Source organism: Rana temporaria, chromosome 5 (assembly GCF_905171775.1).
Source record: "Rana temporaria chromosome 5, aRanTem1.1, whole genome shotgun sequence".
NCBI lineage: Eukaryota > Metazoa > Chordata > Amphibia > Anura > Ranidae > Rana > Rana temporaria.
Genome location: NC_053493.1, coordinates 283,430,002 through 283,447,479, shown reverse-complemented (window position 1 = coordinate 283,447,479; position 17,478 = coordinate 283,430,002). Strand labels below are relative to the sequence as shown.

At 42.4% G+C, this 17,478-nt stretch overlaps 1 protein-coding gene across 1 annotated transcript in view; it reads right to left on the bottom strand.

The window, feature by feature from the left end:
• Nucleotides 1–17,380, bottom strand: part of LOC120940834 (cadherin-19-like) — a 151,569-nt gene extending 134,189 nt beyond the window's left edge. Inside the window, exon 1 of the mRNA XM_040353908.1 lies at nucleotides 17,134–17,380. The gene's annotated coding sequence lies outside the window, so the exon portion shown is untranslated. The remainder of the gene's footprint in view (nucleotides 1–17,133) is intronic.
• Nucleotides 17,381–17,478: the final 98 nt, after the last annotated feature.

Here is a 17,478-nt window from a genome sequence, read left to right as displayed (position 1 = left end):
ATATCTACAGATAAAGAATTTCTTCCAACCCACAGCATGTACGACAATAGTCAACAACCGACTATCTGCTTTTGAAACCATATGCAATAATGACCCGCACGCTAGAAAAGTTATATCCACATTGTACCTCCTTCTGCTCTCGAACTTTAGCAATAACAAAATACCATATGTCCATAAATGGGAAGAAGATTTGGGAGAGGAGCTGAGTTCGGAGGAATGGGGTCAAATATGGAACAATACCAAAACAATGTCGATTAACGTTCTAGCGGCAGAAACAAACTTTAAGGTACTTTCCAGGTGGTACTTGGTCCCTTCTAGGGTAGCCAAATTCTCGAGTAACTACTCAGAATTATGCTTCAGAGATTGCGCAAATATGGGGACTTACTTTCATACCTGGTGGTTGTGCCCGATAGTTCAGAAATTCTGGTCAGAGATATTTAAAATAATTAATGTACTCACGAATAAAACGATCCCCATGGACCCAAAAACGGCCTTACTTAACCTAAAACCGGTTAATGTCCCGCACGTTCACTTTACTTTGACAAACCAGCTTCTAACGGCAGCTAAACAGACTATAGCGAAAGCCTGGAAATCTCCAAACTTACACTTGAATGAAGTTATTAACAGAATGAACGTTGCTATGGTATATGCCAAGATGTCTGCTATTGAAGCTGACACAATCACCAGATTTGAAAGCGTATGGAAGCCCTGGCTGGATTATGTAACACAAAACACATTTATTGGAGAAGTACTCAAGCCATGGTAGCCCAGTCATCTAGTTGGTGTCCGGCTCATTGATATGCACAAGGTTGGTAGACTCCTGTTCTGACCCCGCAGACCCCTCTTTCCCTCCCTCCCCCCCCCCCTTTTTTTTTCTTTTTTTTTTCTCTTCCTTTTTACTTCCTTTTTCCATTTCCCTCACATCTTCTTCTACTCACCCAAGACCGATTTTCTTTCTTTTTTTTCCTTAAGCACCCATCTTTATCATACTAATTAGATGTATAAGGATAGTCATGAAGTAACTTAGTAAATTTGTAGTCACGCGCTACTCAGGAAGCCTTAGAAGAAGCAAAGTATGCTATAGATCCTAGGGCCAGTAGCACTTAGCCACAATTCCTGGACTGTTATTAGTTTTTAGTATAGACAGGTTTAACACCTCTATGCTCCTGATTATCATTTTGTTTAATTCTTATGCCATAAGTGGAGGGAAAGGCTAATTATAGGGCCACCTCTATCGAATTTACTTACGTTATTATTTGTACACAGGCTAGATACGGAAATACTTTCTGTTCAATACCATTTAATTTTATTATTACTGTTCCCAAATGTACACTTGTCTTTAATACTGTTCAATAAAGATATATTGACAAGGAGAAACCTTCCCTTTCTCCCCTTTGAGTACTCCCCTGACCATGTTCACTGCCCAATTGTCAGGGGGAATGACCCCTAGTGACATCAAATACCTTCCTCTGAGCCTAGAATGCCAGGGGATAGGCTTTAAATATACATCTTGCTGTTAGTGTATGTATCGTATGTCACTTGCAGATGTTACCTGTCAAAAAGCTGACATGCTTGTCCAACTTCCAAAATCTCAGGCCTTGTACACACGATAGGTTAAACAGAGGACAACGGTCTGATGGACCGTTTTCATCGGTCAAACCTGATCGTGTGTGGGCCCCATAGGTTATTTAACCATTGGTTAAAAAAAAGCCAACTTGCTTTAAATTTAACCGATGGATTCCTAAACGATGGAAAAAAACGATCATTAGTAGGCACAACCATCAGTTAAAAATCCATGCATGCTCAGAATCAAGTCGACGCATGCTTGGAAGCATTGAACTTTGTTTTTTTCAACACGTCCTTGTGTTTTACGTCACCGCGTTCTGACACGATCGTTTTTTTAACCGATGGTGTGTAGGCGCGACGGACCATCAGTCAGCTTCATCGGTTCTCATCGGATGGACTGATCGTGTGTACGCGGCTTCATAGTGTCTGAGACTGACAGAGTGACAGTGCCACTACAGGCTTAACACCTGCATTTTTGCAAATTGGTAGTAATGCTAGTTTTTTTTATATATAATTTTCCAATAAAAGAGCTTGCTGTACTCTGAACACCTAGTAAACAATTGTGAAGAGTGTACTGTATGTAACCTTCCCCACCCACCTTGATATAATATATATACTGTATACTGTGAATATATATATATATATATATATAGTGTACAGGACGCCAGGGTTGGGTCCTGGATGGACGCTATGTTGCACCCATTTTTGGAGTGTGGTCCCTTTAAGGCAGTGGTGTAGGGTTCAGGAGGTCACCCAGAAGGGGTGAGAAATTCTGGCAAATTAAAAATGGATCCAGAGAGGACGGGCTTACAGTCCTCTCTGTCCTTCTTATTGTCATTTGGGGCCCGGAATTTCGGAGGCTCTAAAGTGATGTTCGGGAGGGAAAAAGCCTCCTCTTCTGACCCCTGGCTTTCAAGCACACAGGGGGTTAAGAACTTCCAGGAAGTCAGCTTAAAGGACAGGAAGTGCTGATAGAGGGTGTGGAGGAGTATGGGAGTGGACCTGTCTGTAGAAGCTGTGCACTGCTGAGAAGGACTGGAAGTTCTGCCTAAACCGTATGTGCCTTTGTTTTGCTTTATCTGCTGTGCTGAAGGAAAACAGACTTTTTCATTTATGCTGGAGACAAGCAGGTCTTTTTCTTTGAAGTTTTTTCTGTGTGCTGAAGAAAGCGTTGTGTTTTTCGTTTGGTCACAAATAAAAATAAAACTTTGTGTTCACTGTTACAGTTTACGCACTTAATCTCGCAGAGCTAAAGAACCCTCAAAGTTCACAACTGGTGTTGAATGCGGGCAAAGTGCATTTGCAAGCGCAAAAAACATTTAAAACTGAAAACTGATGTTTAAAGAGACAGCGTGCTTATGGCACGTCTTGGGTGAAGTCAGCCCAGACATTACAAACAGCAGGCAAAGGCATGGAGGAGGTCATTAAGGCTTTGGCACAAGCCACTGTGACCCAGCAGCAAGCGTCAGCAGAGGCAAACCGTCGCCATGAGGAAGTGATGGCTCAGCAGCAGCAGGCCCTGGCACAGGCTATAGCTGCGCAGCAGGAAAACACATGGCTGCTAGCCGCCCAGTTTACGGCCCATCAGGAGTTCACTCAAACACAGGTGGCTACCTTGCAGGAGGCAGTACAGCGGCTGTCTCAGGGACAAGAGCAAGCGGTCATTGCCGTTATCAACCCAGTGTCTGTGAGAGCCAGCCATTTCCTACAAAAACTAACGCCCAGCGATGACGTAGAAGCCTTTCTCACCACATTTGAAAGGATAGCAGAGAGAGAGGGGTGGCTCCCGGGACCAATGGGCCAGCTTTATCTCCCCTTTTCTCACCAGGGACCCGCAAAAGGCCTATTTTGACCTCCCAGCTGAGCACATTAGCGACTATGAATGTCTAAAAGCAGAGATCCTGGCCCGTCTGAGAGTGAGCACAGCCGTCCGGGCTCAGAGGGCGCATCGCTGGCGGTACAAACCTGACCAACCACCCAGGTCCCAAATGCATGAACTAATTCAGTTAGTTAAAAAATGTCTGCAGCCAGAAAAATTGTCAGGTCCACAAATGGTGTAACGAGTGGTGATGGACTGGTACCTACGGTCCCTGCCAGATGACCTACAGCACTGGGTAAGCCATGGAAACCCTGCAAATGCTGGCCAGCTGGTCGAGCTGGTCGAACGTTACACTGTGGTGGAGGACCTGCTTGGGTGGGCCAAGTATCGGGAACCCACACCAAGGGCACCCAGACCGGCCACTGCCCCGAGGAGAGAAGCCTTCCCGGACGTTGGACTCCGCAGGTCTACCCCATCTGCCATAGAACCACGGAGGTCGGTTCCTGTGCCAAAGATGGGGACATACAGTGTTGGCGATGTCGGTCCTGGGGGCATACCCGGGCACAGTGCTCGCTTTAAGAGGAGCCTATGGATTGCGGGACTGCCCGAAGAAGCTCTTTTATGTGCAAAGAGCGTGTGCCACGCATCTTGATCTAGCTTCTGGACGGTTTGAGTGTGAAGTGTGGGTGAACCACCTTCCTGCCAGGGCTCTACTGGACTCCGGTAGCATGGTCACACTGGTACATGCCAGGGTACTTGGGAGGATTGGTCCAGTAACTAAGACTCTACGGGTAGTATGTATCCATGGGGACACCAAGGAGTACCCCTTGGTCCCAGTAACTGTGTCCCATGTCCATACCTCAGTTACACAGGAGATTGGGGTGGTAAAAAGCTTAATACACAACATCATAGTGGGGCGGGACTGTCCACTATTTCTGGAACTATGGAAACAGGTACAGACGGGGCTGCCAGGAGAACTGGGGACACTGGGCTTGAAAGGGACAGAGTCTGGGGGATCCAGGCCTGAAACCTCCACAACACACCCCTCTAATGTGGGGATAGCTGTTGTTGATAATGACGTTGCAGAGAATCTTAGTTTGGATAATAATGGTCCTGTGTCAGTTCTCAAAATCGAGTTGACCTCTGAGGGGGGAAAGTCTCCCCGTTACAAGTCATGCTGGGGGAGGATGACGAGGAGCTCTCCCTGGTTGAGGAGGGTGACGGGGAAACATCCCAGAGGCCAGTGCATCCAGACCTGGATGTACCCAGGGGTGCATTTTGCACCGCCCAGTTACAGGATCCTACCTTGGTCAACGCTCGAGAGCAGGTTTCTGTCATTGATGGGGTTTCACAAATACCAGTTGCAAATCAGAGGTTTCCTCATTTTGCGTTGAAGGGGGACCTAGTCTATCCAGTGACTCAAAGCCGAGGGGAACCCATAGAGCAGTTGCTGGTCCCTCAACCGTATAGGCGGATGCTCCTTGATCTAGCCCACAACGACACACTGGGAGGACACCTGGGGCAGAGAAAACAGAGGCCAGGATAACCGACCGGTTTTACTGACCAGGGGTGAAGGCAGAGGTTAAAAGATATTGTGCATCTTGTCCCATTTGCCAGTTAACTGCCCCAGTGGCCCGCTAGAGAAACCCCCTAGTACCCTTGCCAATTATTGAGATCCCATTTGAGCAGATCGCTATGGATCTTGTGGGACCCCTGGTAAAGTCGGCAAGGAGGCACCAATACATATTGGTCATCCTAGACTACGCAACTAGATATCCAGAAGCCGTCCCATTGAGATTAACTTCCTCTAAGCCCATTGCCCGGGAGGTATTTCAAATGTTCTCACGAACCGGGTTCCCCAAAGAAATACTAACAGATCAGGGCACCCCTTTTATGTCAAAGGTGATGGCGGACTTGTGCAAGCTGTTTCAGATTAAGCAGTTGCAGGTGTCGGTCTATCACCTGCAGACCGATGGCCTAGTTGAGAGGTTTAATAAAACTCTAAAGTCCATGTTGAAAAGAGTGGTCCAGAAAGACGGGAAGGATTGGGATATGTTACTCCCTGCCCTGTTGTTCGCTATCCGGGAGGTTCCACAAGCATCCACAGGTTTCTCACCGTTTGAGCTAGTGTATGGACGAAGACCCCGGGGTTGCTTGATCTAGTAAAAGAAACGTGGGAAAGTGAGTCCTCACCGCATAAAACTGTAGTAGAGCATATTTCTCGAATGCGAGAAAGGGTGGCTAAAGTGATGCCGCTAGTGAGGGAGCACATGCAGAAGGCTCAGGATGCCCAAAGAAGGTCGGCTAAAGGTAGCTGTCCTAATACCCACAGTGGAGAGCAAGTTCTTGGCCAAGTGGCAAGGTCCGTTTGAAGTAGTGGAGAAAGTGGGTGAGGTAAACTATAAGGTACACCAACCAGGAAAATGAAAGCCCTACCAAATTTATCACATAAATTTGTTGAAGCTCTGGAGAGACAGAGAACCGTGTCCGCGATGGTGGCGGTACAGTCAGGGGACCATGTAGGGATCTACCTGGTGCAGGTTGCGGCTACCCTAACTAGGCACCAAACCCAGCAAGTAAAAGAGTTCCTGCAAAGAAATAGGGACATGTTTTCAGGGTTGCCGGGGCTCACCAACGTCATCGAGCATGACATCGTGACCGAGCCCAAGGTGAAAATCCGGCTTAAACCCTACCATATCCCAGAAGCTCATAGAGTGGCAGTGTCTGGAGAGGTTAAAAGGATGCTCGAACTTGGGGCCATCGAAGAGTCACAGAGCGAGTGGTCCAGTCCGATCGTGTTGGTGCCCAAACCCAATGGTACTCTCCGCTTCTGCAACGACTTTAGAAAACTCAACAAAGTCTCCAAGTTCGATGCATACCCCATGCCACGGGTAGATGAGCTGATTGAGAGATTGGGTCCTGCCAGGTACATCACCACGCTGGACCTCACAAAAGGTTACTGGCAGATTCCCCTGACCAAGGAGGCCAGGAAGAAAACAGCTTTCTCTACCCCGGAAGGCCACTTCCAGTATAAGAATGCTGTTTGGTCTACACTGCCTGCCACATTCCAAATGGCCATGGACAAAACTTTGCATCCACACCAATGGTATGCCTCCGTTTACCTGGATGACATGGTCATTTTCAGCACGGATTGGGATTCCCATCTTCCCCGGGTACAGGCAGTGGTAGTCTCCTTGAGAAGGGCAGGGTTCACCATCAATCCGGAGAAGTGTGCGGTTGGGGTGGAAGAAGCCAAGTACCTAGGATACATTGTAGGTAGAGGGCTAGTGAAGCCCCAAATGAGCAAGGTAGAGGCCATACAGGGCTGGCCCCGCCCCCTAACAAAGAAACAGGTCAGAGCGTTTTTAGACCTAGTTGGATACTATAGGAGGTTTGTCCCCAACTTCGTCACCATTGCGGCACCGCTGAAAGTCGGTGATGATCAAATGGAATGCAGAGGCTGAAAAAGCTTTTCAAATGCTTAAGACAGCACTGTGCCCGGATCCGGTGCTTGTAGCGCCAGATTTTTTAAAGGATTTTATAGTGCAGACAGATGCCTCAAGTGAAGGGCTAGTAGCAGTTCTGTCTCAAGAAATCAATGGAGAGGAGCACCCAATCGTTTTTCTTAGTAGGAAACTGACGCCAGCTGAGAAAAACTATGCAGTGGTGGAACGGGAATGTCTTGTCATCAAGTGGGCTTTGGACTCCCTACGGTATTTTCTCCTGGATAGGAGGTTTCGCTTAATATCAGACCATGCTCCTCTTACGTGGATGAGACAGAACAAGCACACCAATGCCAGGGTAACAAGGTGGTTTCTGTCTCTTCAGGAGTCTCTTCAGGAGCACAGACCCGGGAGACAGCATTAGAATGCCGATGCCCTCTCCTGAGTTCACTGTATGATGGTGAGTGGTGCCTCCAACACGTTGAGGCAGAGGGGAGGGATATGTACAGGACACCAGGGTTGGGTCCTGGATGGACGCTATGTTGCACCCATTTTTGAAGTATGGTCTCTTTAAGGCAGTGGTGTACGGTTCAGGAGGTCACCCAGAGGGGGTGAGAAATTCTGGCAAATTAAAAATGGATCCAGAGGGGACGGGCTTACAGTCCTCTCTGTCCTTATTGTCATTTGGGGCCCGGAATTTCGGAGGCTCTAAAGTGACGTTCGAGAGGGAAAGAGCCTCCTCTGCTGACCCCTGGCTTTCAAGCACACAGGGGGTTAAGAACTTCCAGGAAGTCAGCTTAAAGGACAGGAAGTGCTGATAGAGTGTGTGGAGGAGTATGGGAGTGGACCTGTCTGCAGAAGCTGTGCACTGCTGAGAAGGACTGGAAGTTCTGCCTAAACCGTATGTGCCTTTGTTTTGCTTTATCTGCTGTGCTGAAGGAAAACAGACTTTTTCATTTATGCTGGAGACAAGCAGGACTTTTCCTTTGATGTTTTTTCTGTGTGCTGAAGAAAGCGTTGTGTTTGCGTTTGGTCACAAATAAAAAAAAAACGTTTTGTTCACTGTTACGGTTTACACACTTAATCTCGCAGAGCTAAAGAACCCCCAAAGTTCACAATATATATATATATATATATATATATATATATATATATATATATTAGGGCTGTGCGTTAAACGCGATATTAACGGCGTTAACGCAAACCCATGTTAACGCCGTCAATATTTTTATCGCGCGATTAACGCAGGAGCCCTCGGGGTGGACGTGCAGAGTGTGCAGCGGCGCGGCGCGGCTTACCTTCTCGCTGGATTCACAGGCAAGTTACTCACCTTGTCCCTGGATCCAGCGATGCCACCCCGCTGTGTGATCGAGCGGGTCCTCCTCGCTTGGCGGGTCCTCCTCGCTCGGCGGGTCCTCCTCGCTAGATTCACAGTGCCTGTGTGCCGCCAAGCTCCGTTCCCTGCGACATTACGACGCACGGGAGCGGAGAACGGCGCCAAATTCAAAAAAGTAAACAAACACATTACATACAGTATACTGTAATCTTATAGATTACAGTACTGTATGTAAAAAATACACACCCCCCTTGTCCCTAGTGGTCTGCCCAGTGTCCTACATGTACTTTTATAAAATAAAAACTATTCTTTCTGCCTGAAAAACTGTAGATTGTCCAAAAGTGTCCCTTTATGTCAAAAATGGTTTTAGATCAGCTAGAAAACAGCGATCATAAATTATAATCACTTGCAGAATTGTGCGATATTTGTGGGGAAATTCGTCATAAATTAGATAGATTAATCGTGAGTTAACTATGACATTAATGCGATTAATCGCGATTAAAAATTTTAATCGTTTGACAGCACTAATATATATATATATATATATATATATATATATATATATATATATATATATATATATATATATATATATATATATATATATATATATATATACATACATATATATATATATACACTAGTATTTTAGGCCAACTGTAGAGCAGAATGTTTTATAAAGAAGTAGAGAATATATTGCAATGCATTCCAATTTTTTGCCATTATAAAATAAACATTTGGTCAAGATTTTAAAGTATTTACATATCCATGAAAACAAAAAATATATTACCCACTTGAAAGCAAGCTCTCACTGACCATTGCAGCTACAAACATTGTGCAGCAATTTATGTGTAAGGTTTACAGCAGAGAAACTAATGTAGTTAAAGTTGTCTTTTAAGTCTGTTCAGCTTATTCATACACATCTGCAAGACTTTCTTATGGTATTTGCAGCACTAGAATTTAGTTTTATCACTCAATAGGGTAAAATTCCCTGTTTCTTATTTTAGATGGTTTATATTGTTGGGTTACTTTGTCAAGTACATATTTGCAGCACTTTTATTTGGGATCACTGCCCAGTAGGGCATTACATTGTGATTAATTCTATACATTTTTTTATTAATTTCTTCTATGTATTATGGTGATTCACTACATTTTCAGTAATTAGGTTATCATTTTTTCAAAATTAATTTATTACACTAATCCTTACATGGCATTGATCATTAATTTTGTATTTATTATTGTCACATACTGTATATAGGGGGCCCCCAGATCCCACCTCTATATAAATGAGTGTGTACCACTACCCTTTTACCAAAACAAGTGTCAAAAAGTAATAAAAACACTGAATGCTTTTCAGTTTTTGACAATGCCTTTATTAAAAAAAAAAACAGTGTCCCCCATTGTAAATTGATCATCAATCATGCCACTCCCCGCATGAACCGATCCGTGACATCACAATGGGTGCCGTGCCACCAGGTGAAGTCGCCAGGTAGCCCAGCCCTTACCTATATAAGAACTGTCAAATGAGGCATTCAGCGGTCGGCTGTCAATGAGTGCAAAATGTTTTTTTTTTCTTTTTTGGGTGCCTGATTGACGAAAAATTTACAACTGGGGATCCCTTTTTTTATTTTTTGATAAATGAATTGTCAAAAACTGTCTCTGTGCTTTATTACTTTTTGACACTTTTTTGGTGAATGTGTAGGGGTACTATGTAACCAGATTCTGATAAGCCCCCTGTCTGCATACCCCAACAACCACAGCCTAGGGTTGTGAGGAAGAGACACTTGTCCCCATCAACATGGGAACAAGGTGCATTGGGGTAGGGGGGGCAAAAACAATATTTTTTTTTAAATGTTGCCTTGATATATGTCCTCCAAGGAAGTAGCCGGACCTCCATACCCACTTTATGGCCAATTACTTGCAAGTTACTTGTAAGCCTTCAAAATTATTACTTTTTTTTCCAGTTCGGTTTCCATAGACTTCAATGAGGTTTGCCGCTCGAGTCAGAATTGTTTCCCTGTTCGGGAGTTCTAAACACAATATTTTTTTGCAAGAAGTCTACCCCCCTTCATGAACAGGCCATTGTTTGTGATACAGCACTGTCAGGACACTAACTGACACTTTTTGGGGACCAGTGACACTAATACAGTGATCAGTGCTAAAAAAATATGCACTGTCACTGTGCTAATGACACTGGGAGGGAAGGGGTTAAACATCAGGGGCAATCAGAGGGTTAACTGTGTGCTTAACCAGTGTTTGTGCACTGTGTGAGAGGTGCTTTTACTAGGGGAAGGCATTGATCCATGTTCCTGCTTTGCATGCATGCCCCAGAAGTGTGAAATCACATACTAGATATGTAATCCAGTGCAGAGCGGCCACCCTGCCGCAGTATATGTGTCGTGGGTGGGCCTAGCATGGTTAACCACTTCAAAACCAGGCCAATTCTGACAATTCTCATGTAAATGTAGAAATCTGTATTTTTTTTTTTATTTGAACCCCCAAACATTATATATACAGTATATAAATTTAAGCAGAGGTCCTGCAGAATAAAATGGCTGCTGCATTTTTAATGTCACACGATATTTGTGCACACTTTCATAAAAATATACACTTGGATTTTAGTGAAAAATATAAAACCAAATTTTTTGGTAAAATATAAAGGATGATATTATGTTGAGTAAATAGATAAAAAAAATCAGATCAAACCGAGATTGGTTTGATCAGATGTTTTACAAGCCAGTAACGGCTTGTAAAAAAACAAGCCCAAACTGGAAGTGACATATATATATATATATATACAAGTTTGGCAGAATTGAGGTGGTTAATTCATTGGAACAACCATAAAATTTACTCCCCGAAAGATAAAACTAGGACTATGAGGAATAAACTCAGAACTTCAAATTACAAAAGGACCTTACATTAAAATCACAAGGCGGTTTTCCAGAAAAAAATGCACATAAGCACAAATTCATTATTTGATTATTTTTTACACTGTGCCTTTATTAATTTATTTTTGTGATCAACTTTATTGCTATCACAAGGGTTAATGTATGGAAAGATTGGAATACTTGTTGGGTTTTTAGTGCTATTCAGGGGTATCATTAGAAAGATTCCCCCTTCCCTCCCCACGTATTTGTTTCAAAATCAGTGAGTGAGGCTAAATCTCACCACACTTGTTACAATCTGATTGTACAATCTCCATTAAATCAAGTATGTAATGCAATGGCCTGCCTGATTGTATACAGATTGATTGAATAGCTTAAGTAGGTCCTTATATCACATTACTGTTAGAGCTAAAGTCAGATGTATAGGGATTGTATGTGTTGTTCAACCTCAATGTGGTATTTCTTTATCCTAATATATGTTTGATTGGGAGGGAACTCCCTGCCCAATCAAAGCCAGATACACACAGGTTACATGCACCACAATTGTTAGCGTGAGAGCAAAAATTCTAGCACTATACCTTCTCTGTAACTCTAAATATGTAACCTGAAAAAAACCGTTAAAGTGTCGCCTATGGAGATTTTTAAGTACTGAAACTTGGCGCCATTCCACGAGTGAGCACAATTTTAAAGCATGACATGTTAGATATTAGGGATGAGCTGATGGTCGAGTCGAAAGTAAGTTTCGCTCGAACATCGGGTGTTCACCTGTTCGCTGAATAAGTGCTAATTTAAAAGGCTTATATGCATGGTATTGTCATAAAAAGTGTTTGGGGACCCGGGTCTTGCCCCAGGGGACATGTATCAATGCAAAAAAAGTTTTAAAAATGCAATTTTTTTTCGGGAGCAGTGATTTTAATAATGCTTAAAGTGAAACAATAAAAGTGAAATATTTCTTTAAATGTTGTACCTGGGGGGTGTCTATAGTATGCCTGCAAAGTGGTGCATTTTTCCAGTGTTTAGAACAGTCCCTGCACAAAATGACATTTCTAAAGGAAAAAAAAGTCATTTAAAACTACTCGTGGCTATAATGAATTGTCGGGTCCCGGCAATACAGATAAAAGTAATTAAAAAAAAAATGGCATGGGTTCCCCCAGTCCATTACCAGGCCATTTGGGTCTGGTATGAATATTAAGGGGAACCCCCGAACCCCACAAATTGTGTGGGTGTCCCCCCAAATTCCATTACCAGCCCATTTTTTTAAAAAAATGGCATAGAAGTCCCCCTCAAAATCCATACCAGACCCTAAAGGGGAACCCCGCCACAAAATAAAAAAATGATGTGGGGTTCCCCCCAAAAATCCATACCAGGCCCTTCAGGTCTGGTATGAATATTAAGGGGAACCCTGCGACAATTAAAGAAAAAATGGCGTAGGGGTCCCACAAGCCAAAATAAAAAATATGGCGTGGGGGTTCCCCCCAAAATCCAAACCAGACCCTTATCTGAACACGCAACCTGGCAGGCTGCAGAAAAAGAGGGGGAGATGAGAGTGCGCCCCCTCCTGAACTATACCAGGCCACATGCCCTCAACATTGGGAGGATGCTTTGGGGGTCTGTGACCCCCAAAGCACATTGCCCCCATGTTGATGGGGACAAGGGCCTCATCCCCACAACCCTTGTCCGGGGTTGTGGGGGTATGCGTGCGAGGGGGCTTATCGAAATCTGCAAGTCCTCTTTAACAAAGGGGACACCCAGATCCCAGCCCCACCTATGTGAATTGGTAACAGGGTACATTGTACCCCTACCATTTCACCAAAAAGTAAAAAAAATGGAAAAAGAACATAGGAGACAAGCCATTTATTAAAAAAAAGAAAAAAAATTCCAGCGATGTACATCCCTTCTCGAGCGGAGGATACAGAGAAAAAAAAACGCTGACATGATCCGCCCCCATGGGAGGTTCCCGTCGAATGACACTACACCGGCCGTTACAGCTCTTACATATCTGAGGTCGGGGCCACTTGTCACATGTACTGGAGACCCTGCCCCTCTGATGCCACGGGAAACCCCCGTTATGTCAGAGGGGGGAGGGGTCGCACATGCACATGATGGGTGGCCCTGTCCCCAGCTATTTAAGAGCTGTCACGGCATGTGTCATTCGATGGGAACCACCCATGGTGGTGGATCGTGTTTCTCCATATCCTCTGCATGAGAATGGATGTACATCGTTGGAATTTTATTTTATTTTTTAAATAAAGGACTTGTCCCAAGCTTTTACCTGTGTTTTTTAAAAAATGTTATACTTTTTTGTGAAATGGTAGGGGTACAATGTACCCGTTACCAATTCACATGTGGTGTGGGATCTGGGGGTCCCCTTTGTTAAAGGGGGCTTCCAGATTCTGATAAGCCCCCCCACCTGCATACCCCCCAAACCACAGGGCAAGGGTTGTGGGGATGAGGCCCTTGTCCCCATCAACATGGGAACAAGGTGCTTTGGGGGTCACAGATCCCCAAAAATCCTCCCCATGTTGAGGGCATGTGGCCTGATGTGGTTCAAGAGGGAGGCGCTCTCATCCCCCCACTTTTCCTGCTGCCTGTCAGGTTACGTGCTCGGATAAGGTCTGGTATGGATTTTTGGGGGGACCCCCACGCCATTTTTTTTACATTTTGGCGCAGGGTTCCCCTTAAAATCCATACCAGACCTGACAGATCTGGTATGGATTTTGAGGGGGACCCCTACACCATTTTAAAAAAAAGGGTTCGGGGGTTCCTCTAATATTCATACCAGATCCAAAGGGTGGTAATGGACTTGGGGGGAGTGCCATTTTTTAAAATTACTTTTATATGTATTGCCGGGACCCGACAATTCATTATAGCCATGAGTAGTTTCAAATTACTTTTTTTCCTTTAGAAATGTCATATTGTGCAGACTGTTCTAAACACAGGAAAAATGTGTCACTTTACAGGCATACTATAGACACCCCCCAGGTACGAAATTTAAAGGAATATTTCACTTTTATTCTTTCACTTTAAGCATTATTAAAATCCCTGCTCCCAAAAAAAAAATCAGTTTTTAAAACTTTTTTTTGCACTGATACATATCCCCTGCGCAAATACTGTGTAAGATACATAGTTGACCACCTTTTTTTTCCTAGGGTGTCTGTTAGAATATATATATATATATATATATATATATATATATATATATATATATATATATATATATATATATATATAATGCTTGGGGGCTCTGAGCAATGTTCTAGCAAAAATAAATTATGATTTTTACATGTAGGAGAGAAGTGTCAGAATTGGCCTGGATGGTAAGTGGTTAATTACTAGTAAGTAATATTCAAATAATTATCATATATGTTTTTAAGGTAATTTACTATACCTTCAAAATATTGATTAAAACAGTACCTTTTTAGCAGGCAGCAGATTCTCCCTCTGAAGTGGGTGAGAAAAACATGGAATTATGGGTAAATCGTATACCCATAAACCCATGTTGTTTTCCTTCTAGTTAAGAGGGCTGGGCTGGAAGGGAGAATGTGTCTTTTAGACACATGCCCTCTTCTATCACACTGCAGTTAGAGGACAGCCTCCACTGCATCATCTTTATTGGACAGCTTGTTCCAATGATGATTTACCATTGGTCCAAGGCTCCAATCAGTCCATTAAGCTCAGTGCCTCTGATAAGAAGTGAGAGGCACTGTGAGCTCATCCTCTCAGTGTGCTGCAAACAGAGTGTTCCAGCTTGTATTTAAACTGGCCGCTCTGTATGTAGCTTCTAACCGGAGGTGGGGTAGAACTTCAGCTACCTACTCCCCAATTTGGGGTCTCTATGACCCTAGGTTGCCGAGCTATGACCCACAAAGTTTCATCTTTTTTTGGGGAGTATTTTTTTTATATTTCTGGCAGGGGAAGCTCTGCCTCATCTGCCTTCCCTGATGGCATGCCACTACTATAGCCTGACCCTCTACAGACACAATCATCTAAAAGCTGTGTACTGCTATCTCATCCTACCCAGACATGCACAGCTTTAATAATCAGAAACAGCAGGGGTTAATTAACTAAAACTGGAGAGGGCAAAATTCGGTACAGCTCTGCAAAGAAGCCAATCAGCTTCCAGGTTTATTGGCAAAACCTAATTGAACAAGCTGAAGGTAAAAACTATTGTTAGAATGCACAGCTGCACCAAATTTTGCACTCTCCAGTTTTAGTAAATCAACTCTGCGACAACATGTATGGTGAACCTAAAGCCTCTTACACACAGTACAAAAATCAGAAGGGGATTGTCGTTTGACAGGCTGTTGTCCGAAATTCTTACCGTTAGTACGCTCCTTTAGACAATTGTTTTCCAATTTGCACGCAACAAATGTTGGATGACAGGCTAGTAAACTTATGGCGACCGACGACCCCAAGTCTGATTTTCAGATGGTCAGTACACAAATTCATCAGACAAAGTGGAAAGTACCAACATGCATGTGTGGAATCAAGGAATTACTGGAAAGAGTTTGGTCTTGTAAACTACCGCTCGTAAACTAGAATTAACATTTGTGACACGGCAATTAAGAAAATGTCAAAATTAATGGGATAATAATGAAGCTGCTTTGCATGTAGTTATGCCAAACATATTTTAAAAGACATTTGTTTTGTACAATCTGAAAAACGTGAATCAATGTTCACCAAACTTCTACTAACACAAAATTAGCAGAAGGAGCCCAAAGAGTGGTTCTTGAGAAATGTACTTCCTCTTTTTACACTTATAGTACGTCACTACGTTTGTGTTTGTTAAATCCATTCATAAGCAAGACAGGATCCTGGCACATGCCCTTTTGACAAAAATCAGAAGCTTGGTTCAAGTCTTCCATAAGTTTCCTAAAAAAAATGTTTTTTACTTGTGTCTGTGTCTCTTTTTCAGACATTACCTCACTTCCTGTCTGATGAGACCACTGCCACCAGAACAGTAAGTTAGGGGAAATCTCTCTAACTAAATCCAAAAAATTATTAATAGTAGTAGTAGTAGTTTTAACAGAAATAGTAGAAGTAGTATTATGAAAAAAAAAAGAAGAAGAAGAAGTAGTGCTTTGGATTCCACTGTGAGTAAAAAAAAGAAACATGTGGGTTTGGGGTTTTGTGGCCAATGGTTTCGTTTATTTTTGTCCATAAGTTAAACTATATGGACATGTGTCTTATTTCAACCTAACTATGAAACTGTGTATATAGATCATGTTAGCAACATTATACTTTGCATTTAGAACTCTATTATATTCAGTTAATGATCTTAACATGAACATTAATTCAATTCAACCATAGCATGGAAAAATTAAGTATTAATAATTGTAATGGGAAAATGGTCAATAGCATATTCATCAGTTTTGTAAATTACATGTTTGGCAAAACACAATTATGTCACACAACATTTTATACTCATGACAATTTACTTTTAAATTTACTATCATAATAATTGCAATTGTTATAAATCAAAACAGCAGATAAAGTTTAACAATACATTTACTTTAAGGAATGGTATATATTTTCAAAACCTTTGTGTTAAGGTTTTGTATTGAACATATACTGTATTACCATAAGAATATATACATATTGTTTAAATTCTGACTGTAAGTTGAAGTAAGGGTTTGTATAATGAGAAAAACAATGTATCACATAGCTGTTTCTAATAAATAACTGACAGTTCAGTTCCACATTCATGTAAGGGTAACTGGCAATAAGGAAAACAATCACAAAATTTCATTGTGGGAGTGAACAGACTTTAAATAATATTCTATATTGACAAACCTTATTTATTACATTATTTTATACTTGTTTAAATAACTGTTTTCCTGTTCAGCATTATTAAATTTAAGTAAGTATGAATGATAAATGTATGTACAAAAAGTTTACTGCTAATATGAAAACTTAATATAATATGAAATGATAGGAAATTACTACCACTGCAAGCATCGACATACAGAATAAACTTAAATGTAACACATTGATGTTAGATAAGCCTAATAATTTTATATAAAGACGCACGTTAGATTTGTAGTTCAGAGTGTTTGAAGGAATATAATAGTATTGCATACTTACACATTTCTAGTCTGTAGATGTTTAATTAAAATCCACATCCTCCATGCTCCTTCCAGTAAAAAGCTCTAGTGTTCTGTTTAACAAAACTCCCAGTACTTTACTGCTTACTATTTTGGGTGTACTGGGTGGTAAACATGGAACACAAGGACTTTTGTATTTAACATAATAAGCTTTTCTGATGTTCATTCAGCTCATTAGATTGAAATGCAGAAGGCTTCTGCAAGCAAAGTTCAAGCTTAAAAAGAGGACTTTGCTTGTGTGTTATGCATGTTTTGCATGTTGTGAACTGAATGGCACTGTCCTCTATTTGACTTTTGTTGCAAAACTACTTGTCTTGCTTTGTGG